Source organism: Ammodytes marinus (genome assembly GCF_949987685.1).
Source record: "Ammodytes marinus genome assembly, chromosome: 2".
Lineage (NCBI taxonomy): Eukaryota > Metazoa > Chordata > Actinopteri > Uranoscopiformes > Ammodytidae > Ammodytes > Ammodytes marinus.
In genome coordinates this window covers 32665010-32687588 of record NC_137231.1, presented here as the reverse complement: position 1 = coordinate 32687588, position 22579 = coordinate 32665010, and the positions used below count along the sequence as shown (strand labels likewise).

At 39.3% G+C, this 22579-nt stretch overlaps 1 pseudogene across 1 annotated transcript; it reads right to left on the bottom strand.

The window, feature by feature from the left end:
* Positions 1–8614: 8614 nt before the first annotated feature.
* LOC307258108 (myosin heavy chain, fast skeletal muscle-like) lies at positions 8615–18866 on the bottom strand (annotated as a pseudogene). Its single transcript has 32 exons — positions 18660–18866; positions 18441–18584; positions 18186–18342; positions 18063–18090; positions 17883–17982; positions 17673–17765; positions 17526–17589; positions 17346–17444; positions 17148–17251; positions 16888–17026; positions 16624–16742; positions 16292–16441; positions 16022–16192; positions 15623–15923; positions 15428–15498; positions 15235–15322; positions 14987–15104; positions 14780–14903; positions 14552–14688; positions 14215–14470; positions 13889–14131; positions 13634–13810; positions 13410–13555; positions 13222–13312; positions 12741–13130; positions 12501–12627; positions 12294–12412; positions 12013–12209; positions 11695–11878; positions 11401–11566; positions 9076–9200; positions 8615–8914 (listed from the first exon to the last, which is right to left on the bottom strand). The product of its transcript is annotated as a myosin heavy chain, fast skeletal muscle-like (transcript).
* Positions 18867–22579: the final 3713 nt, after the last annotated feature.

The following is a 22579-nucleotide window of genomic DNA, read 5'->3' as shown; positions in this document are numbered from 1 at the left end:
AATGGTTCTAAATATAGCGCGAAAAGTAAAGGTGACCATGCACAGCCCTGTCTGGTGCCTCTTTCTATTAGATAAATATCCGTTGACTTTAATTCTGGCCGTAGGATTGTTATACAGTGCCCGTATCGTTTTTATTATTGTATCATGAAGGCCGAACCTGTGTAACACTCTGTAAAGAAAAACCCAATTAACTGAATCGAATGCTTTTTCAGCGTCAACACTTTTTATTTTTTTGTATATAATCTATGATGTGTAATGTCTTTCTTATATTGTCTTGCGTTTGGCGTTGCTGTATAAAATCCGTCTGGTCAGTATCAATGTGGGTAGGAACTCTTCTAATCGTCTAGCCATAATCGAGGTAAATAATCTGTAGTCCACGTTAAGAACAGATATTGGTCGATATGACCCACAATCCGTTGCATCCTTGCCTTCTTTTGGTATAGCTGATATGATCGCCTCCTTCCAGCTGGGTGGCGTTTGCGCCTTTTTTAAATCCCAGTTTATTGTTGGAAGTATAATAGGTGTTAATACCTCGTTAAATTCCTTATACCATTCGGCTGTATAACCGTCTGATCCTGGTGATTTATTTGATTTAAGTCTACTAATCGCATTTTTTAATTCCCCTTGTGTTATCAGTGTTTCCCCCAGGAAATGTCTTAGTCAAGGTGGTCACTGTCAAGCCGCACAGGAGGCGCGGCGAAAATTTTGGGGGTATTTTGCTCAAAGATGCCAATGCGCCCTAAAGAAATGGTTCTGTTTATTTGAATGACACTGACCTTACAGTTGTGCAATTTTGTTTGCTATGTGCACATTTTGTGCAAACATGCAGACGGTACAAAATACAATTAAAGAAAAGTTCTACTGTTTTGGTGCAATACCATGCAGACACACTAAATACAAATAATGGACCATACACTTAACATGTGTATCAAAGTGCTTTTTAAAGTTCCTTTTTGGATGGGGGGCTGTTGTGAGATTATTGTGGACAATAGGCATACTGTGATGCGATTAATTCATATATGGTTATTATTAGCCTACTTGCTTGATTTCTTTTTAAATACAGAGGTTATTGGTTGTTTTGGAACATGTATTTCCAAATTTAAAACATAAAAATAAAGCAGCATTTAAAATTCAGAAAAATAAATCTTGTATGGCTACACAAGCATGCTGTTTGAAAAATAATTCAATTATTGAAATAATACAAAGTGTTTTCCCCTTAAAATGACTAAAGGCATTTCAAAGACAGTTACAGTGTGCACTTCTGTAAACTTACTGAAAGGTGCCTGGGCCATCACTCTCATGCATGTATCAGACTTTTCTCTGCGCTGTATGAGCCGATAAGTTGTGTTGCCACGGTGATGTGGAGTTTTAAACTAGTCTAGCTTTGCAGAGCACTTCTTTCTGTTCAGCTAAATATCCCCATAGAACCGCACTGCGTTTATTATCGCCACAGGTTAAATGTCGGTTTGCTGCTGCTCGTTTCCCGCGTACATGCCGTAGTCGCGCGCAGCGCGGGACGGTCGCGCGCGCAGAGCCCCCGACACAGAGCAGCTGATAGTCTGAGCAGAGAGAAACGCTTGTGCACATTTATTTACCGCAAATCACGGCCTTTCGCGCATTTCTGACCATGAAAAATCACACATCGCGCTTGCTAGTACATTAATTGTGCAGCACTAAAAATAAAAAAATAAAGATTTAATTTTTTTTTTTTTTTTGGTCGGTCAGTAGTCAAGGCGGGGGGCCGGTTTTGCTAAGGCGGCCGCCTTAACTTTAAAGCGCTGGGGGAAACACTGGTTATATCAGCAGCCATTATTTCAGTTTGTTCTTCATTTAATGTGGGTAAATCTAAAGAATTTAGAAAATTGTCAATTTGGGCTATATTTCCTCCTGGGACATTAGAGTATAAGGTTTTGTAAAACACCTCGAATGCTTCTTGAATTTCACTTAATTTATTTTGCGTTACTTTTGTTCTCGGATTTCTAATTCTATGAATTGTATTATCTGCAATTTTTTTCTTCAATTTCCAGGCCAATATCTTCATAGATTTAGACCCACTTTCATAGTATCTCTGTTTCAAGAACATGATATTTTTATTAATTGCACGTAGCTAAATCATTTTTTTGATATCCTCCAATATCTTTTGCTCAGAATGTAATTTATGTTTTCTTTCTGGTTCCTTCAATTTGTTTTCCAATTCTTCATTTTTTATTCCTCATTTTCTTCTTGTATGATGAAAAAGTTATAATTATCCCTCTTAATACAGCCTTTAAGGCATCCCATAGAGTGGGAGGTGTGACTTATAATAATTAATAATTGATAGGTTTTATATAGCGCTTTATTGCCTAGGCACTCAAAGACGCTTTACAGGGTTCCTGGTTCAATTCGTTCACACACAGTCATACCGGTGGTGGTAAACTACTATAGTAGCCACAGCTGCCCAGGGGCAGACTTCATCATTGTCATTAGATTCTAAGTAGAGGCTTATTTCTCTCTTAATTTGTTCCTTAAATTTAGAATCATTGAGCAGACTTGAATTAAATTTCCATGTGGTATTCTTTGGTTGCAGGTTAAGTCAACATAAGTAGATAGGTGCATGGTCACTTAGATCTATCGTCCCAATTCCACAGTCATTCATTACGTCCTTATCTTTTCCGAATGTTATAAAATAATCTATTCTTGAATACGAGGTGTGTGGGGCAGAGTAATGTGTATAATCTCTCCTGTTAGGGAAAAGGTTTCTCCATATGTCAATTAGACCCACCTCCTCAAAAAGTGCATTTACTTTTCTATGTAGGGACTTTTTTCCAAGTTTTTTTTTACTTGAGCTATCCAACCCGGGTTGTAGGTGTACATTTAAATCCCCCCGCAGACCAGAAGTCCTACTGTTTCTGTTGCCATAATATTATTGATTTTTTTAAAGAAGCCAACATCACTTCAAGGGGGCGCATATATCTTTAATAAGGTTATTGGCGGCCCATCCCTCTTACTAAAATAAATCTACCCTCTTTATGTCCCATTTCAAATACCTTTTCAAAATTCAGCCTGTTCGAAATAAGGATAGCAACTCCTCTCCTATGTCCTGATTTATATGAGGAGAAAAACAAATTGGTGAAGCCCATTCTCTTAAGTTTTCCATGTTCATTATCGCTTAAATGAGTTTCCTGAAGGTTTACTATGTGGGCTTGTTCTTTCTTCATTTTAGATTACATTTTACTACGCTTAATTGGATCTAAAATCCCATTAATATTTTATGAGATGAATTTCACTTTGTAACTAGACATACGTATCTGTCTATGTAACATTAGCATCCACAAAACAAAACTTAGCTGATCTACTCCCTGAACAACCAGAACATAGAAACACATATTAACAAAACAATAAAACAAGTGTGGTTACAAGGTTGGGGTCTCTTGTAGGGCTGCACGATATTGCCCAAAATGATTATCACGATTATTTTGGTCAATATTGATATCACGATATTTTACCACGATTATTCAGTAATTGTAGTGAGTAAAATATTTTTATTGGATTGTCACGTAAACATAACAGCGCTTTCATATCCATGTGATCGGCTATGCAATATTACTGATAATGTACATATATTTGCATAAATATAATAAATATTTACCTGAAGTCAATGCATTTCCACAAAGAAAATATAAATCAAAATATTGCACCAAAACTTTACTCAAAATCAAATCAACAGAGCACTGCTTTAACTTTTCCTTGTGCTACATTTCTGTTGAATAACACATCTTTGTTTCCTCATGACCTCATTGCATCTCCTAAAAGCAAAAATATAAAATATTTTACTCCATTCATTGTACCTGCATGATGGATGTGTATAAAACTTGATTTTGAACTAAATAAAATTGTGCCCACAATGTATAACTAAAATAAGTATATTATGAGCTGCGCCCTGTCAAAATAAATCACAACCTATATGGCTCTACTATGTCGGAATTTAATTTGAAAGGACGGAGACGGGAAGTGGCAGGTAACACTCAGCAACACGTTAGTTAAATGTTGCTGCCTCTCATGCCTTTACTCCCAACGCGAGGTTTCATCTTCGCTTCAGGTCGTGTGTACGCTGAGGCACTGACTGTATGGAGTTATTAGCAACCCTGGGAGCTTGTCTAATAACTGGAATAGTCATTGCAAACCCACTAGGTTCTTATGTAATGAAAACGTAGTTCAATACGCCAGCAAATAGGAACGACCAAGGATACGAACTAGCAACGGTGGAATAGTCTACTCGCCCAGCTAGACTGCTTCAGCTGACTGAAGGCTCCGGCTCAGCTGTTAGCCAACATGCTTAACCAGAGCTCCATCTAGCTAACAAAGCATTATTCCCCAACATCTATAACAATTCACGGAGAAAATGACTGCCGAACATTTACATGGCGGGCTGCAGCCTGAAGCAAAACGTACTCACGTCGTCTTGCTGGAGTCCTGTCGGACATTAACCATGACTCCTGTGTTCCCTGCTCTCCTGATACATGCAAAGACGTGTTGAAAAAGTATTCCATTGTTTTCTGAACGAGTAGCCCTGTTTGTGGACGTCTATCCATCAAAACTATGACGTAGGTCCTTAGGTGACCCGTTCGCTATACATTATACTCTTGACAGCGGTCTGTCTGGCTGGATAACAGACCTGGCAAAGTGTCATGTAATAATGGGTTATAAATCCGGTCCCACACAAAAAAAGAGACTAACAAGGGGATGTATGTGATTTCACAAGCGCAGATGTCTGCTCTCGCTCGCGCGATAAGCAGCAGCAGCTTGCTTCTTCGCGCGGCTCTTGGAGTGCTTTCTGTCTATGCAGGCAGAAAATTGTTCACACTTTGGGGGCGGAGCCACTGGACTTTGATTGACAGCTCTCGGGGAACCTGGGGTTGCCAGGTTGGAGCATGAACAGGCACATGATCAGCGAGTGGTTTGGGGAGGGATTGATTTGCTTCGCAGCTGAGCACACATTTAAAATATCGCACATTCATGTACACGTCATCGTGGGAAGCCAATATCGTCATCGCGATGAAAATTCGATATATTGTGCAGCCCTAGTCTCTTGTAAGTGACCCTGAGCTAAGCTGAAAATAAAGCCTAGCTGTGGGGGAAAGCCTCTTCTACCTGTAGGCTGAGGGCCCCCACTGCAGCATCTGTCCATTGCCCAAAAAGAAAAAAAAATATCTGTGTCACTCCCATATATATACAGTCCCCTCCATAAGTATTGGAATGGTGAGGCCAATTCCTTTATTTTTGCTGTAGACTGGAAACATTTGGGTTTGACACCAAAAGATGAATATGAGACAATAGCTCAACATTTCAGCTTTCATTTCCAGGTATTTACATCTGGATCTGATACACAACTTAGAAGATAGCATTATTTGTAAAGGAACGCCACATTTTTAGGTGAGCAAAAGTATTGGAACAGATAGACTTTAAATAAATTAAAGTGAATAAAATGTAATATTTTGTCGCAAATCCTTTGGTTGCAATAACCGCATCAAGCCTGTGACCCATTGACATCACCAAACTTTTTCATTATTCTTTTGTGATGCTTTTCCACGCTTTCACCGCAGCCTCATTCAGTTGCTGTTTGTGTAAGGGGGTAACTCTCTTAAGTCTCCTCTTTGGCAGGTGAAATGCATGCTCTATAGGGTTTAAGTCTGGTGATTGCCTTGGCCAGTCTAAAACCTTCCACTTTGTGCCCCTGATTAACTCCTTTGTTGTGTTGTAAGTCATCTATTAAGTTTTTAGTAAATCAGGACACACTCAGTAACAAATCATTGTAATAATATTAATATGTCATTTACAAACCTTTCTGCATCTCCCTAATCTAGTGTATGCATCAGATACCAATGTGTTGTAGGGCTGTCCTCAACAAAAAGTGTACGAGAATACATTTATATTATTCTATTGGTAACCTAGGTGATTATGATGGCGATAGTGCTGTAGACACAGCAATGTATTTGGAATTTGTGATTATTATGTGTGCCGTCTTAAATGCGTGCCAATAGGCTGAAGACACTTCAGTATGATTTTCTTTTTATGGTTGCAGTTTTGATGTGTGCATTTCATTTGGGTGTCTGTGGCGTGTGCTTAGTAGGTCCTCGTGGCTAAGGCATGAGGCCAAAATGAATAAATGTTAAACATTGGCCAATGTGATTTGGGTTTCCTTTTTGAAAATCTCTGGCATTTCCAAATTAGTCTGAAATCAAAAGGGTATCCTTAGTAGATTGAATATAGCGATAAATTGTTCCAACGGTGTACGTTTTTTATTGGTCGAATCTTGCCTATAGTCAACTAATTGTCCAATCAAGATATATTTTTCCTGCTTATTGATCCATATTCTCATTTGCTACATTGGAACATCTCTTTCCTAAACCACACAAAGGGGTTAAAAGACCCAATTATAGTTTGTCTTCTTGGGTTGGCATAATAACTTGTCTACCTTAGTCTTTGACTCACACTTAGGAGATTGGTTAAAAGCTTGAGCTGGTTTCAAATCTTTATTACCAATATAATAGGCTGATAGTTATACTATGATAGGTGATGTATCATGATAAATTAGGAGAATCCAAGCAATTCCATGTAAAATCAGACATTTAGCTGGAACAGAATGCTCTTTGTTTCATATTTTGCAACTATTCGACTGAGATTGGCACAGTCGAACAGTTGTCACTTTATAGATGACTTACAACACATTTGTGATATGTAAACATAACACAAATATATATTATTGCTTTTATTAAATGATTAGTTCATCATTATCTAATGACTTGTATAAGATTTATAAATGACTTATGCGTGACTAATAGATTAACATTATTATAAAGTGTTACCATTTATATTGCGCTTTATAAAGCCTTATAAATAACATCTTATGAATATGCTTATAATACTTTACAGACAGGACCTTCATATAAATTGTAACAAAACTAACATTTGCTTATTTTTGAAGACACAATAAGATCAAAATGACACAAATAGCAATTTAAGATCAAATGCTTTTATTGCGGTATCATTCATTTCACATCATATTATATGATTAGAAACTATCCGCCCACTAGCTGGAGTGGTTTACTCTTCCGCCTCCTTTCCCTAAAACACACACAAATAACAAAGGGTTTGATTAGGTAACAAAATACATGTTAAGTACTTTTTAATTTAAAATGTATTTTTCTGTTCCAAAACGCAGTTGTATATTTACCTTGCTAGAGTCACGGGTCTTTGCTCTCATTTTGTTGACCTGGGATTCTGCAATGTCAGCGCGCTCCTCAGCCTCCTCTAGCTCATGCTGAACCTTCCTGCACTTGGACAGATGAGTATTGGCTTGCTCCTCCTGGAGTAAGATAGAAATTGACTCTTTTGAATATCCAAAAGATCCAAGGTCTTCTATGTGTATGTTAAATCTGACACAAGATCAAGTTTTTAGTGTTAAAAATGTATATGTTGTCCCTTACCGCCTCCTCAGATTGCCTCTTGTAGGCCTTAACCTTAAGCTGCAACTTGTCTACTAGATCCTGCAGCCTGGCAACGTTTTTCTTGTCCTCTTCAGTCTGTTATATAAATAAAATTTGCATGGTAAAATGTTCTCAATGATATACATGTAGTAGATGTTTACATGTTTAATCTCAATGTGGTTGTACCTGGTAGGTAAGCTCCTTCACCCTCCTCTCATATTTGCGGACACCCTTAATAGCATCTCCTCCACGTCTCTGCTCAGCCTCAATCTCTGCCTCCAGCTCACGCACCTATAGAACACAGTAAAGACATAAAGTATCAACACTTTTTCAAAGTCTTGCTTCAGCTGTACAAACTCCTAACATTCATGTCTTACCCTAGACTCCAGTTTCTGGAGCTGCTTCTTGCCACCCTTCATGGCCAGGTTCTCAGCCTCATCCAAGCGGTGCTGCAGGTCCTTAACAGTGACCTCCAGGTTCTTCTTCATCCTTTCCAAGTGGGAGCTAGTATCTTGCTCCTTCTTCAGCTCCTCAGCCATCATAGCAGCCTAGAGGAAATAATGTTAATGAGAAATGTCTGGAAAAAGCACCCCTCTTTCTTTTTAAAACTAAAATTAAGAACACGTGAAATGTAAACCTACATCAGTGATGGCCTTCTTTGCCTTCTCCTCTGCATTCCTTGCTTCCTGAACAGTGTCATCCACTTCACCCTGGACCTGGACCAAGTCAGTCTCAAGCTTCTTCTTGGTGTTGATAAGACTTGTGTTCTGAAATATCAGAAATAAGTTAAGTTATCACTTGCCTGACAAATATTTAGATTTGTAAATTAGTGGAGAAATGTTGAAAAAGTGTTCACCTGGGAATGCAGTAGTCCAACACGCTCACTGGCGTCCACCAGCTCCTGCTCAGCGATTTTGCGGCTTCTCTCTGTCTGTTCCAGAGCAGCTCTAAGTTCCTCGATCTCAGCTACCATGAGACCATTCCTACGATCCACCATAGCAGCTTGTTCTTTGAAGTCCTCCTGTGCTCTGAGAGCATCATCAAGGTGCAGTTGTGCATCCTAGTGAAAACATATCAAAATTAATGCCAACATTTAGTTGTACTGACCACTGTGTAACAATGCCTGTGTCTTACAATACCTTCAGCTGTGCCTGGACATTCCTAAGCTGCTTCTGGGACTCAGAAGCCTGGCGGTTGGCGTGGCTAAGCTGAATCTCCATCTCATTCAGGTCTCCCTCCATCTTCTTTTTGATCCTCAGGGCATCGTTCCTGCTTCTGACCTCAGAATCCAGTGTGCTCTGCATTGAGTCAATCACCCTCTGGCTATTTCTCTTGATCTGCTCCATCTCCTCATCTTTTTCTGCCAGCTTCCTGTCTACCTCACCCTTAATCTGGTTGAGCTCAAGCTGGACACGCAGGATCTTAGACTCTTCGTGTTCCAGAGTTCCCTAATGATAAGAAAGAAAGAAAGAAAGAAAGAAAGAAAGAAAGAAAGAAAGAAAGAAAGAAAGAAAGAAAGAGTCAGCTTGGCTGCACAGTGTTTATTATATGTTTGTCAATTATGGATTTATAATGGAATAATTTTGTCAAGATCTCCTCTTAAATGTACCTCAGCCTCTTCAAGAGCTGTCTGGATTTCAGACTTCTCGGTCTCCACTTGCTTTTTGGACTTCTCCAGCTCATGGATGCTCTTGCCAGTCTCACCAATCTGTTCAGTCAGATCTGAGATCTCCTCTGTAGAAAGATGCATGTGTTTTAGGTTGTTAAGCCTTTATGTGTGAAATATGGATGCTTCATTCTAAAACATCCATTAAGTTAAGACAAGTTACTTTTATTAGTTTATTAAATTTGTCTTTTTGATATCCCCTCTCAAGTTACCAGCCTCTGCTAGTTTTACAACTAACACCCCCCTGTCCGGTGCCGGCGATCGAACCAGCGACCTCATGGTTACTGGTCGGCCACCTTTCCTCTAGGCCAGGGGTGCCAAACTCATTTTGGTTCGAGGGCCATATACCAGTAAAATAATGGCAAAATAACTCCAAATCCCTAACTTTGTTTTTCAGTAATATGCTTTAACACTCAGCCTATATGTGTAACCTACATTATCACTTTTGGTATACACTATTTGGTAAAGGTTGCTGCTGGCCACGGGAATAGGAGGTGCGGCGCAAAATTTAGGGGGTATTTTGCTCAAAGATGCCAATACGCACTAATAAAATAAACAACTGTTTATTTGAATACACAAATACAACAGGCACTGACCTTACAGTTGTCCAATTTTGTTTACTATATGTACAGGGACACATTTTCTGCAAACATGCAGACAGTACAAAATACAATTAAATAAAAGTGCAACTTCTACTGTTTTGATTTATTTTTAAATACAGAGGTTATTGGTTGTTTTGGAATTTGTTTTTCCCAATTTAAAACATAAAAATAAAGCAGCAAGGAAAATTAGGAAATACATCTTGTAGGCCTACACTAGCATGCTCCTGCTCGTTTTGCGCGCACAGAGCTGCAGACACACCGCGCTTGCTAGTACATTAATTGTTCAGCACTAAAAATAAAAATATTTGTATTTTTATTTTTTGGTTTTTACTTTGCCATAAAGCACTGGAAGAAACATTAATAGCGGTGAAGCAAGATTGCCATTTACCATTTCCCACGTTGCTAAAATGTGCTTTTTTTATTTTGGCTGCCCCCTAGCGGCTGGAGTGAGCATTTTGGTTATTTCTTTAAAAATTCATAACTCCTCACAGGAATGGGCTAGAGACTTACTTTTTTTTTTCATACTCAGAAATTTATGCTCTACAGGTTGCGGGCCTGATCAAATCATCTCGCGGTATGTTTGGCACCCCTGCTCTAGGCTACCCTTCATTGTAGGGCTGTGCGATATGGCGATATATATCGCCTGACGAAACAAAAACGTCTATCGTTTCATTTTAAGCAATATCGTTTATTTCGTTATGTTGCCAATCCCACTCTTTAGGACACAAACTATACATGTAGCTCGCAGTTAAGTTACCGTTATTCAAACCGAAGATTTCCTTCAGCGTAACTTCACATTAAAAGCCTTTAACTGGTGAAATGTGAGGAATTAAAGTAAACTTTGACTTTTATTTTGAAGCAGAAACACTAAGCGCTTCCTAGTTCCTAGCTAGCCCCGCCGCGCTTCTATCACACTACTTCCAGCTGACCGCACCAGGCTTTTCTCGCTTGTGTGATAATCAAAGTTCATTTCGGACTCTGAAACCCATCAGTACCAGATCTGTCGGTGTTTGCACCATGGGGAGAGGATCATATATCCCCGCTGACAGAGCAGTCGAGCCGGCGTTACCCATGCAGCGCTTGACAGGCTCGCGGGGGTTAGCAGCCGAGCTAACGCAGTGCAGTTCGGCTGCTGTCCCCGCGGGCTGTCAAGCGCTTCCCGGCTCGCAGTAATGCGCGGCTCGGCTGCTCTCTCAGCGATGAGAAGCTCCTGCGCTCCCCGGGGCGGTCACCCTCTCCGCGGGGTGAATTTACAAGCCGCCGCAGCCTCATCTAAAGATGATAGCTCCATTAGGCTAAAGAGCTAAGCTAAGGAGGAATCCACCAATTCAGTCAATTCTGTGCCCCCATGCCTGAAACCCCACACGGCCCAAAACTACTCAAATGTCACATTTGCATTTTCTATTTTGTTGAATACTTGAAAATTTGCGTTTGAATTAAAGCAGAAAATAATCAAATATGGGTAAATACTTTATTTGTTGAGAATTTTATTATTTATATGACATTTTTATATTTATGTATTAATTGAATTAACAGAAAATATGTTATATCGTCATATGTATCGTTATCGGGAAATGAAATTCCTATATCGGGATATGAGATTTTGGTCATATCGCCCAGCCCTACTTCATTGTGTTGAATAGAATATAATGTCGCAAAAACTCACGCTGCAGGTTCTTGTTTTCCCGCTTCATTGTCTCCAGATGATCCAGAGATTCTTCATAGGAGTTCTTCATTTTGAAGAGCTCAGTGCCAACAGAACGAGCCTCCTTCTGAGCTCCCTCAAGCTCTGCCTGAGCCTCCTCATACTTCTGTTTCCACTCTGCCAAGACCTGAATAACACCATTGATACAGATCAGTTGGTCATTTAGTAAATGGTAATATAACAAACATACAGTATATAAATATACATGTCATTGTATTGTTGCTATGGCTGGGACAAAAACGTGAGTGTTGGTACCTTGTCAAAGTTCCTCTGCTTCTTGTCCAGGTTGGCAGCCAGAGCATTAGCCCTCTCCACATCAATCATGAGGTCCTCCACCTCACTTTGGAGCCTCTGTTTGGTTTTCTCCAGAGAAGCACACTTGGAATTTGTTGCCTCAATCTGCTCCTCAGCCTCCTGAAGGCGCTGGGCAAGCTTTTTCCTGTTTGAAAAGGTGCGTTTCATCTCTTAGTGAAAAACCAGTACATGAATGAACTACATATAATTATATATTTTTTAGATACACTATTAACATTACAATCGTTCTAGCCATTTAATTGTTTGAATTGTACTCACTTGGACTCCTCAAGCTCCTCAGTGCGCTGGATAGCATCAGTTTCATACTTAGATCTCCACTGAGCCACCTCACTGTTGGCCTTTGACATTCCACGCTGCAGCTCAGCTTTGGCCTCCTGCTCCTCCTCAAACTGCTCTCTCAGCAGGTCACAGTCATGGCGGGCTGATTGCAGTCCATGGGCAAGAGCATTCTTGGCCTGGTGTAAGAAATCATTTTCAGTTTGCAAAGTTTCTAAATATCACACATGAATTTGATTTGTACACACCTAGATTTTTCTTACCTTAACCTCCTCTTCAATCTGTCTCTTCAGCTCTTCAATCTGCTGTGTGTAGGCCTGTTTGCCTCTGGTCAGCTGGGACACAAGAGCTTCTTTCTCTTCAATTTGACGGCTGAACTCCCCTATTGTGCAAAAATGTCATGATACATTATTTTGTGTTATTTCGATTAAACATACACAACACTTCATCGACTGATTACTTATACATACCATTTTCTGTCAGGAGACGTGCTTTCTGTCCACCAATGTCATTCATTTGACGAACATTTTCATCATTCTTGGTCTTCAGTTCGCTAAGTTGGTCCTCAAGAGTACGGCACATCTTTTCAAGATTTCCCTAATGAGGAAAACAGAGATCAGATCATGAAGTCATTTTTATCTAGAAGATGAATTACCTTACTTTGCTATTCTCCTTTGGATTTTTTTTTTAAACATTAATGTGATTTGTACCTTTGCTTTAGCAACAGCCTCCATGTTGCTGGAGAGGTCATCAATCTCCATCTTGTATTCACTCTTTTCCTTCTCAAGCTTCTGCTTGACACGCTGGAGGTTGTCGATCTGTTCTCCCAGCTCAGCAACGCTGTCAGCCTGCTTCTTGCGAAGAGCAGCAGCAGTGGCTTCATGCTGCAGAGTGGACTCCTCAAGGTCACGGCGGAGCTTCTGGAACTCAGCTTCACGCTTCTTGTTCATCTCAATCTGAGCAGAAGTTGCACCACCGGCCTCCTCAAGCCTCTCACTGATCTCTTCAAGTTCCCTGGAGAGATCAGCTCTCTGCTTCTCAACCTTGGCACGAGCAGCACGCTCAGCCTCAATCTCTTCCTCCAGTTCCTCAATACGGGCCTGTTGAATGTAGGTGAGTTGCCTTTCAGTGAACTTTCGCTTCATAAACACAAAATAGATGAGGTAAGTTTTATGTAAGACAATATGTCACCTGAAGCTCCTTGATCTTCTTCTGAAGCTGAGCACCCATTGACTGCTCATCCTCAATCTTGCTAAGGTACTGACTGATTTCAAAGTCCTTCCTGTGAGATTAATAGATAGAGTTCATGGTAAGAGTTCAAGCAGTGGAACTCCTCATTCAAAAGACAGGTTTTTGTTCAAATTCACAAAGAAACTTACTTTTTAATTTTCTCGTCAGACTGCTGCTTGTCATTCTCAAGATCCATGATGCTTTCCTGGGCCAGTTTCAGGTCCCCCTCAAGCTTCCTCTTGGATCTCTCAAGGTCCATACGCAGCTTCTTCTCTTGCTCCAGGGAACCCTCAAGCTGAACATTCATATAAGTTATAAGTTATGCTCATGAAGAATTTTGCTTTGCCACTCGAAAGTGAATTTGTAAACTTACATCATCCACTTGCTGTTCAAGCTTGGTCTTTGCTTTGGTCAGAGTGTTGACTTTGTCTTCCTCTGCCTGAAGGTCATCAAGAGTCTGCTGATGAGACTCCTGAAGGGCTTTCTTTTCTTTAGTCAGCTTAGCCAGGCTCTCATCCTGAGAGGCCATCTCCTCGGTCAGGTTCTTCACCTATGTTTTTCAGAAAGATGTTAAATAGTAATACTCTAATGGTACTTGACCTGCAATATAATATTCATATTTTCAAACCTTGTTCTCAGTGGCATGTTTCTCCTTTTCCACTTTAGCCAAGGTAAGCTCCAGGTCATCAATATCTTTCTTGAGCTCAGAGCATTCATCCTCCAGCTTTCTCTTCTTGGCAGTGAGCTCTGCATTGATTTCTTCTTCATCCTCCAGTCTCTCGGTTGTCTCTTTGAGTTTGGCCTCCATCTGAATCTTACTCTTGATAAGTCCTTCACATCTCTCCTCGGCATCTGACAGATTCTCTCCTTCCTAATTCATTTCATGAAAATAGAGGTTAACAATCAATTCTGAAAAACTTAAAAAAGTAAAACAGTCGGTTGATGTCTACTTACAGATGCTACTTGCAGCGACAAATCATTCTTTTCCTGCAAGAGGGACACCATCTTCTCCTCCAGTTCCTTCTTCTTGGCTAAGGCAGTAGCCAGGTCTGTTTTCATTTTTTCATAGTTCTCCTTCATGCTAGCCAGCTCCTTTTCAGTTTCAGCAGACTGCAGCAGAGGCTTGATCTTGTAGTACACCTTCATCCATGGCCAGTGTTTCACATTCATGAATGAGCGGATGTTGTACTGGATAGTAAAGATGGCTTCCCTGTTGAGAAGAAGTTGCTGTTATGGAAGTGTTGTTTGTAATTTCCGTACAATTATTCAGAATTGATTGTTTTTAACATGCCTCCTCTCCATCATCTTCACAAATTCCTTTCTCATGACATAACCACGAGCCAGAGCCTGAGTCATTGTGACCAGAGCTGCTAGCTTTTCATCTCTCATCTCCTCAAGGAGACCCAGCAGTCCGGCCTTGAAGAACACCTGAATGATGAAGTACATAGTGAATTCCATTTCAAACAAACAAATTCCATACCAACTCACGTAAGTGACATACGGAAAGCAAGGTTCTTACCTTGGTGTGTCCGAATTTGTACTCATCATGAGGAACATCAATAGACCCAAGCAGCTTCTCTGAAGCCTTCTTGTTGTCAATGAACTGGCCCTCAGGGATGACACTGGCATTCAGCACCTTGTATCTTTTTAATGAGAGTAAATGGTCAGTGTGAGTATTTTCTTTTAATACTCTACATCAAACTTCTGTTAAAAGATACACTGTTACCTCTGCTTAAAGTCAGCATAGAGGATTCTGCTTGGGAAACCTTTTGTGCAGATTCTGATACCCTCCAGCACACCATTACACCTGAGCTGGTGGATAACCAGGAAGTTCTCCATCAATCCTATACAAATGACATTTCTTAATTACATCTTTGAAATAATTAGTAATTCTCCTTGTTGGAGCAGCACAAAGTGAAATAAAACATATCAACACCACTAACAAATCTGTAATATATTATGTTCTCTATGTACCTGGAGTCTTTGACTCATTGGGAATCAGGCAGCGCACAAAGTGAGGATGGGTGCTCCTCAAATTAGTCATCAGCTTGCCCAAGTTCTCCTGTAGATCCAAAATGGTAACTCATGTCAAAACGTGCAACAATTGTGAGTTTTGCTATAAACTGAGATATGATTTGATACTATAATGTACAGTGTTAAACATTACCCTAAACTGCGAAGACACAGTCTGCATGGAACCACCCTTCTTCTTGCCTCCCTTCTTTGCACCGCCAACCTCTGTTGACGATTTTAAGTAGACATGTATTGTTAGAAAAATAAATACAATTTACACGAACACATGCTGCTCTTATAAACATATACAGTGAAAGTACGTTTGAGTTTGCCAAAGTCAATATCATACCCTCAACAACAGGAGGATACAGAGCGGCCAGCAGTTTAACTGGGGACTTCATGTACAGCTGGATAACGGAATCGTTCAGTGGATCCTTGTTCTTGTCCAGCCAGCCAGCGATATTGTAGTCCACGGTACCAGCATAGTGCACCAGGGAGAAGTGGGCCTCAGCCTTGCCCTTTTTTGGCTTTGGTTTCTCAAACGCTTTGCTCTTTCCAAGATGCTGGTCATACAGCTTGTTCTTGAAGGAAGTGTCTGAGGCCTTGGGGAACATGCACTCCTCTTCAAGGATGGAGAAGATGCCCATGGGCTTGAAAAAAGCAGGAAGAGGTATGTCATTAAATGCTAGATGTTGTCTAATTTAGACCAACAGAACAAATACATTTAATTTCAAAATGTAATCATTACCTTTTCAATCAGCTCAATACAGGCAGCTAAGTCCATGCCAAAGTCAATGAAATCCCAGACAATACCCTCCTTCTTGTACTCCTCTTGCTCCAGTACAAACATGGTGTGGTTGAAGAACTGTTGCAGTTTCTCATTGGTGAAGTTGATGCACAGCTGCTCCATGGTGTTGAACTGTGAGGGGACAAATAATCAATATGATATCTTCCACACCACAATAATTATTCGGAAATCAAAAGTTTAAGCTGCTGATTTTTTGAAAATGAATCTTACATCAAAGATTTCAAAGCCAGCAATATCCAGCACACCAATGTAGTACTGTCTTGCTTGTTTAGTGTCCAGCTGCTGGTTGATACGAACGACCATCCACAAGAACATCTTCTCATAGATAGACTTGGCCAGGGCAGGCACTGAGTTCATTACCTGAAGAAAAAACAAAGGAAATATATGATTTGATTCAGTCAGCTGTTTTGTAAAATTGTGGATTGCTGGTATTTTTGAACTACTTCCAGTGAGATAAGACGAAAGAATCAAGGAAAATATTTTCATATTTTTCTTTTTCTTAAAGTTAAAATGTTTTTTTTTAAACAGTATATCTTGAATACCTGAGGTACAGTCTGTCCCTTGGTGACATACTCATTTCCGACCTTCACTCTGGGGAAGCAAAAAGCCTTCAGCATGTCAGCGGAGTTCAGACCCAGCAAGTAAGCAACCTTGTCAGCATCTGAAAATATTTCAAAGATTTACAGTAAATACATACAGTATGTGACAGTGATTGGCCATCTTGACAATACCTTAGTGACTAGGACATGTATTAGGCCTACTGTTATTTATAAGCTATGCACTTTGAGCTAACATGAAATTCTCACCCTCTGTGCCATCAGGCTCAGCCTGCTCCTCACGTTGCTTCTGCTTGAACTTCATGTTACCATGGTGAAGCACAGCACCAGTCATTTTGTAGATGCTCAGCTTCTCTTCATGAGTGAAGCCCAGGATATCAATAGCGTTCTGTTTTCAAAGGAGTTGTCCACACAATAATCAATTTAGAAACTTATTTTAAAAGAGCAGTTCTGATGTTGCATTTACTGCTCATAATAAATGCCAATATTTTGAATTGAAGTTCACTCACATCAGTGGCATCCAGCTCTTCTTTATCATCAATGCTCTTCACGGTGATTTGACCCATGCTACACATGGGGAAGTCGTAGGGGTTGGTTGTGAGGAGGGACATTTCTGGAGATCAAAGAATTGTGAAAAATGTAATGCATTGTCAGGCATGCAAATTAAATAAGAAAAAAAAACTTTGTGCATATACTCAATCTTTTACCAACTATCTCAGGTTTGTGGCCGGTCATCATCTGGAAGAAGATGTGATAGCCTCTTTCATCAGAAAGCTGGTATGTCACTCTAGACTTCTCCAGCAGATCTACAAACATTGTTCATTCGTCACAACCTGGCCAACTCGCAATTAAAGACATTTGTATGCTCTCTGAGGATTATTACTTACATGTCTCAATATCAGCACTAGCCAGTTTGCCAGTTTTGCCGAAATGGATTCTGATGAATTTACCCTGTTTGGAACATAGGGATATTTAATGTCCCGGCACATGTGGAATTTCTATAGTATATGTTATAAAAATCCCTCCGTACTTACAAAACGAGAAGAGTTGTCATTCCTAATAGTTTTGGCATTACCATAGGACTCCAGCAGGGGATTGGCTGCAATAATCTGATCCTCCAGTGACCCCTGTAATTTAAATAGAGAATTGATACCAGAAAGTTACTATTATTATAATTATTTTCCATTGAAAGATATCACGTTTAAATAAGACTGAATTATACTCATACAATAACATAATCACACCTTTGACTCGTCCCTCTTCTGTCCGCCTGATACTGAGATTGTTGCAAAGTACTGGATGACACGCTTGGTGTTCACAGTCTTTCCAGCACCAGATTCTCCACTGGGGATAGACATAGACTTATAAGAATTTCTTCAAAGTATTTAATCATTGTAAACAAAGTCAACAAATATGAAACTTACGTGATCAAGACAGACTGGTTCTCCCTATCTGTTAGAAATAAAAACAACGGAATTTACTATGTTTTTCTTGCAAGTGAAACCTGATAAAATGGTAATTTGTATATTAGAGTTGTTATAATTTACCAGTATTCATGAACTGATAAGCGTTGTCAGAGACAGAGAAGATGTGGGGTGGAGCCTCCACACGCTTCTTGCCTCTATAGGCATTTACAACCTCAGCATCGTACACTGGGAGCCATTTGTAGGGGTTCACAGTGGCACAGAACAGCCCAGAGTAGGTCTGAAAGTAACCATAGAGATTCAACAGTTAACTTTAAGATTCATACAAGTGTAGCCATTTTCAGCATTTCTCTTTTCTCATTAGGCAGATTGTCTTACGTAGATCATCCATGCTGCATAACGCTCTTTGAGGTTATACAGCACAGAGGCTTCATTGAGATGGGTCATCATGGCCATGTCCTCAATTTTGTCGTACTTGGGAGGGTTCATTGGAGTGACCTGTTCTTCTTTAACTACCACCTCCTGGAACAAGACATTTGTCACGATGAGAACTGATCATACAACATTCCTAGATTACTTTTACTTTATGATACTTACCATCTGAGTGGTCAAGACTTTGACAGTGACTTTGCCACCATCCCTCTTGAGAATTTGTCCTTTCAAATACAACTCCTTAACATCTTCCACATAGCAGGCAGTCTTGGCGTCAAAGGGCGAGGCTTGAGCCTCAATCCGCTCCCTCTCTGTTTTACGGAGGTAAATGGCAGCTTTGCCGTAAACCTCCATCTCAGCGTCAGTACTCATGGTTGCTGGTTACTTCTGTAAGGTAATTGCAAATTTGAGTATTCTTATTCATCTTTTTTTAAACTAATAACTTCAATTCACATGACAAACTAAAATAACTAAGTTAAACTGAATAATATACATTAACAAACAAACAAATCTATCCATCTATCTATCTATCTATCTATCTATCTATCTATCTATCTATCTATCTATCTATCTATCTATCTATCTATCTATCTATCTATCTATCTATCTATCTATCTATCTATCTATCTATCTATCTATCTATCTATCTATCTATCTATCTATCTATCTTTCTTTCCATCTAACTGATGTTCCTGCTTCACTTAACATTAGCCCATTCTAAATATTTTCTAGACTGTGTTGATTGTAATAAGATGAACCATAACCAGACAAATAACAAGTAAATGAAATGTTTCACACAAATTATAAATGTAAGACAGTTAAAAGAGCTTCATACCTGAGCCTCTCTCTGTGAAGTTTTTTTTTATATTCCTCAATCCTGTTGAAAACATAATCCATATATTCAGATATTGGTTAAACTTTGGCAAGATGTGCTTAAGAAATATAGTAATTACTTCATATTTTAAATAAATTCCTCAAATAGTGATTACTTTGAAAAGGAGAGAAGAGGAGATGAAACACACACTTACCACAAGCTGGGGTAACCTACGGTCCTCACACACTCCTCTGTCCGGCTGCCACACTGCCACATCTTTGGCTCCTTTTATATAATCTTTATTTCTTATTCAGCATGAGTTAAATATGGAACCAAACGTCAAACATGGTGTGGATAACTAATATCATTTGACATCTGTTTAATCGAGTGTCGTTAGCACTTCATTCTTACATCTTGGATTTCAGTCTTGAAGTTTCATTTCCTGAAAGCAATTATATATATTACACATATTTTTTTTACATAATTTATACTTGTAGAGCATAAATCATTTATAGTTAAACTTCTCCAAATTGCCCATGTCCCAGCAGAGTTCAACGTAATATTTTTTCCCAACTTGGCCAGTATAAGCTTTTTACTGGCCCCTTGTATATTTTCACTGGCCCGAGAGCCAAAAAATATAAACATTTTCTGAATTTTCGTGATTAATTATTAAGTAGCTACAGTATTTGAATTTCCCTTTAGATTTTTTTTCATATCCAGTGACACATCTTTGGCACCTTTTATTTAATCCGGCTTGCTTATGCAGCACAGTTAAATATATAACCCAAGGAGAAATGTGGTGTGGATAACTAAATCATTTGACATCTGTGTAATCAAGTGCTATTGGTACTTAATTCACTATGCAAACATGTCTGTACAGTACTGAACTGCCAGCAAGTCACTGCAAACCTACTAGTTTCACTACTCATCCACAACACTGCAAACACAAATTGGTCAAATTCATGAAAATGACAAAAGGTGAAACATTGCTTCACCTTCAGTGTGATGACAAAAAAAAAATATTTGATTGTTATGAAAACTGTTCAGTAAACGGCTATTAGCTACAGACAGAGCAGACAGATTGGTCAGTCATTCTTTATTGGTTTTATACAGTATTGGTTTTATACAGTAACCTCATCTCCAAAAGAGAAAACACATAACATGTACATAGTGCCATGCTGACACATCTTTGGCTCCTTTTAGTAATCCGGCTTTCTTATGCAGCATGAGTTAAATATGGAACCAAAAGTCAAATGTGCTGTGGGATGGATAACTAAACTAATTTAACATCTGTTTAATCGAGGGTTGTTAGCACTTCATTCTGACATTTTGGATTTCAGTCTTGAAGTTCCATTTCCTGCTTTCCATTCCATTATTATACTTGTAGAACATATTTAATTCATATTTATACTTCTCCAAATAGCCCATTTCCCAGTGGCCCTGGTTGTAAAACCGTGTTAAAATAAAATAATGTTTTAGCTGCACTTTTCAGTTGTCTGTCTGATGCACAGAATAGAACAAAAATGCTTTTATTTTCATCAAAACAGATACTGATGCATGCACACAATTCAGTTGTGCTAGTGCTTTAAGAGCCTAACCACAACCCCAGGACATTTATATGACTTCATCCAAGTTACATCCAAGTGTTAGTTTCATGCTTGGCAAGAGAAATTGAGAGGGTTCTATTTGCAGACCGATGGGGGATTTTTTTCTAGGATGGTGAAGGAAGGTTTGGTCTTGGCCACGCCCCAAACTCATTTCATTGGTCAGAATTGTACACAAAAGGCCGAAAACTGCTCTACATCAGTAAAAAGAAACAGCAACCTCAAGGAACATTATTTACATATCAGTTGCAAGTTTTACCTCGTTTTAGCACTTATATACACTCATTCAGAGGAGTACTGTACAATATTTTGATAAAATGAGTTTAGTATTTTTACAAGTAGGCCTATTACATAAAAATATAAACTCTTATAAATGAAACAAAAACAAATTTTGATCAAATTAGTTGTGTATTTTAATGTGTTTGCACTTTTTGTGTTTTATTCACAAGAGTTTATATTTTTCACCGTCCTGGCCACTTGGGACCAGTAACAAACTCACTTATTTTACTGTCTACTAGCGCAATAGCCGGTGGAAACTGTGCCTTGTTATTGTTTGACGTTGTTTACAACTTCATTCAGTGAGGGAAGGTTATTCACCGATAGGTGATTGCCGCCATTAAAACAAAACGAAGAAGAGGTTAACGTATTTACGGTGGAGCTCCGCTCCCCCATGGGTCTGCAAATAGGCACCTTGGAGAAATTGGCAAGGTTTCCTTCCGTCATCACCTCATATACTCATCACCTCATATACTCATCCCCTCATCACCTCATATACTTTGACAAATGATTAAGCTACAATAAATCCCCCCTGCTTTTAGCCAAAAATCAATTATTTGGTCGACTGTGGCTCAGGTGGTAGAGCGGGTCGGCCAATGAATGTTGTTGTGTCCTTGGGCAAGACACTTCACCCGACTTGCCTCGTGTGAATGTGTATGACAGCTGTATGTTTGAGCTGGTGGTCGGAGGGGCCGTAGGCGCTGAATGGCAGCCACGCTTCCACCACCGGTATGACTGTGTGTGAATGATTGGAACCTGGAACCCTGTAAAGCGCTTTGAGTGCCTAGAAAAGCGCTATATAAATCTAATCCATTATTATTATAATTATTATTATTAAGAATCAGCAGATTACTCTAAGCGTCCGGACTATAAAGAGACATTGCCATAAACATGAGAAAACACCACACAGATTTGAATGTAGTGAAGTTTTTGTGCATCAGGTACTTCCAGTAAAAGTCTATGTAATGAGGTCATCCATGGCAGGAATACTCCACGATTGGAGTTAGAGAAATTTGATCCAACAATCCAAAATATAAAGATGATGCCTGATGAAAATGTTTCTAATCTTTACAGCTGAAACTTTAAAGCACAGAACAAGTCTAAAGTTAATGTTGAAACACTTAGGGACAGTTTCACAGACATGGATTAAGCCGAGTCCTGGACTAAATGGAATTTTGAATGGAGATTGGCCATTGAAAGTACAATTTAGTCAAGGACTTGGCTTAATCCATGTCTATGAAACTGGCCCTTAATATGACTTTTTCCAAAAACAAAGTTCAAGCTAATTCAAAATTACTTGTTTTTCGGGTAATATATTGTCAATTTTGGTCGCAAAGCAACAGATTAACATCATGGAACTGCAGCACACATACAGTATCGAACAGGAAATA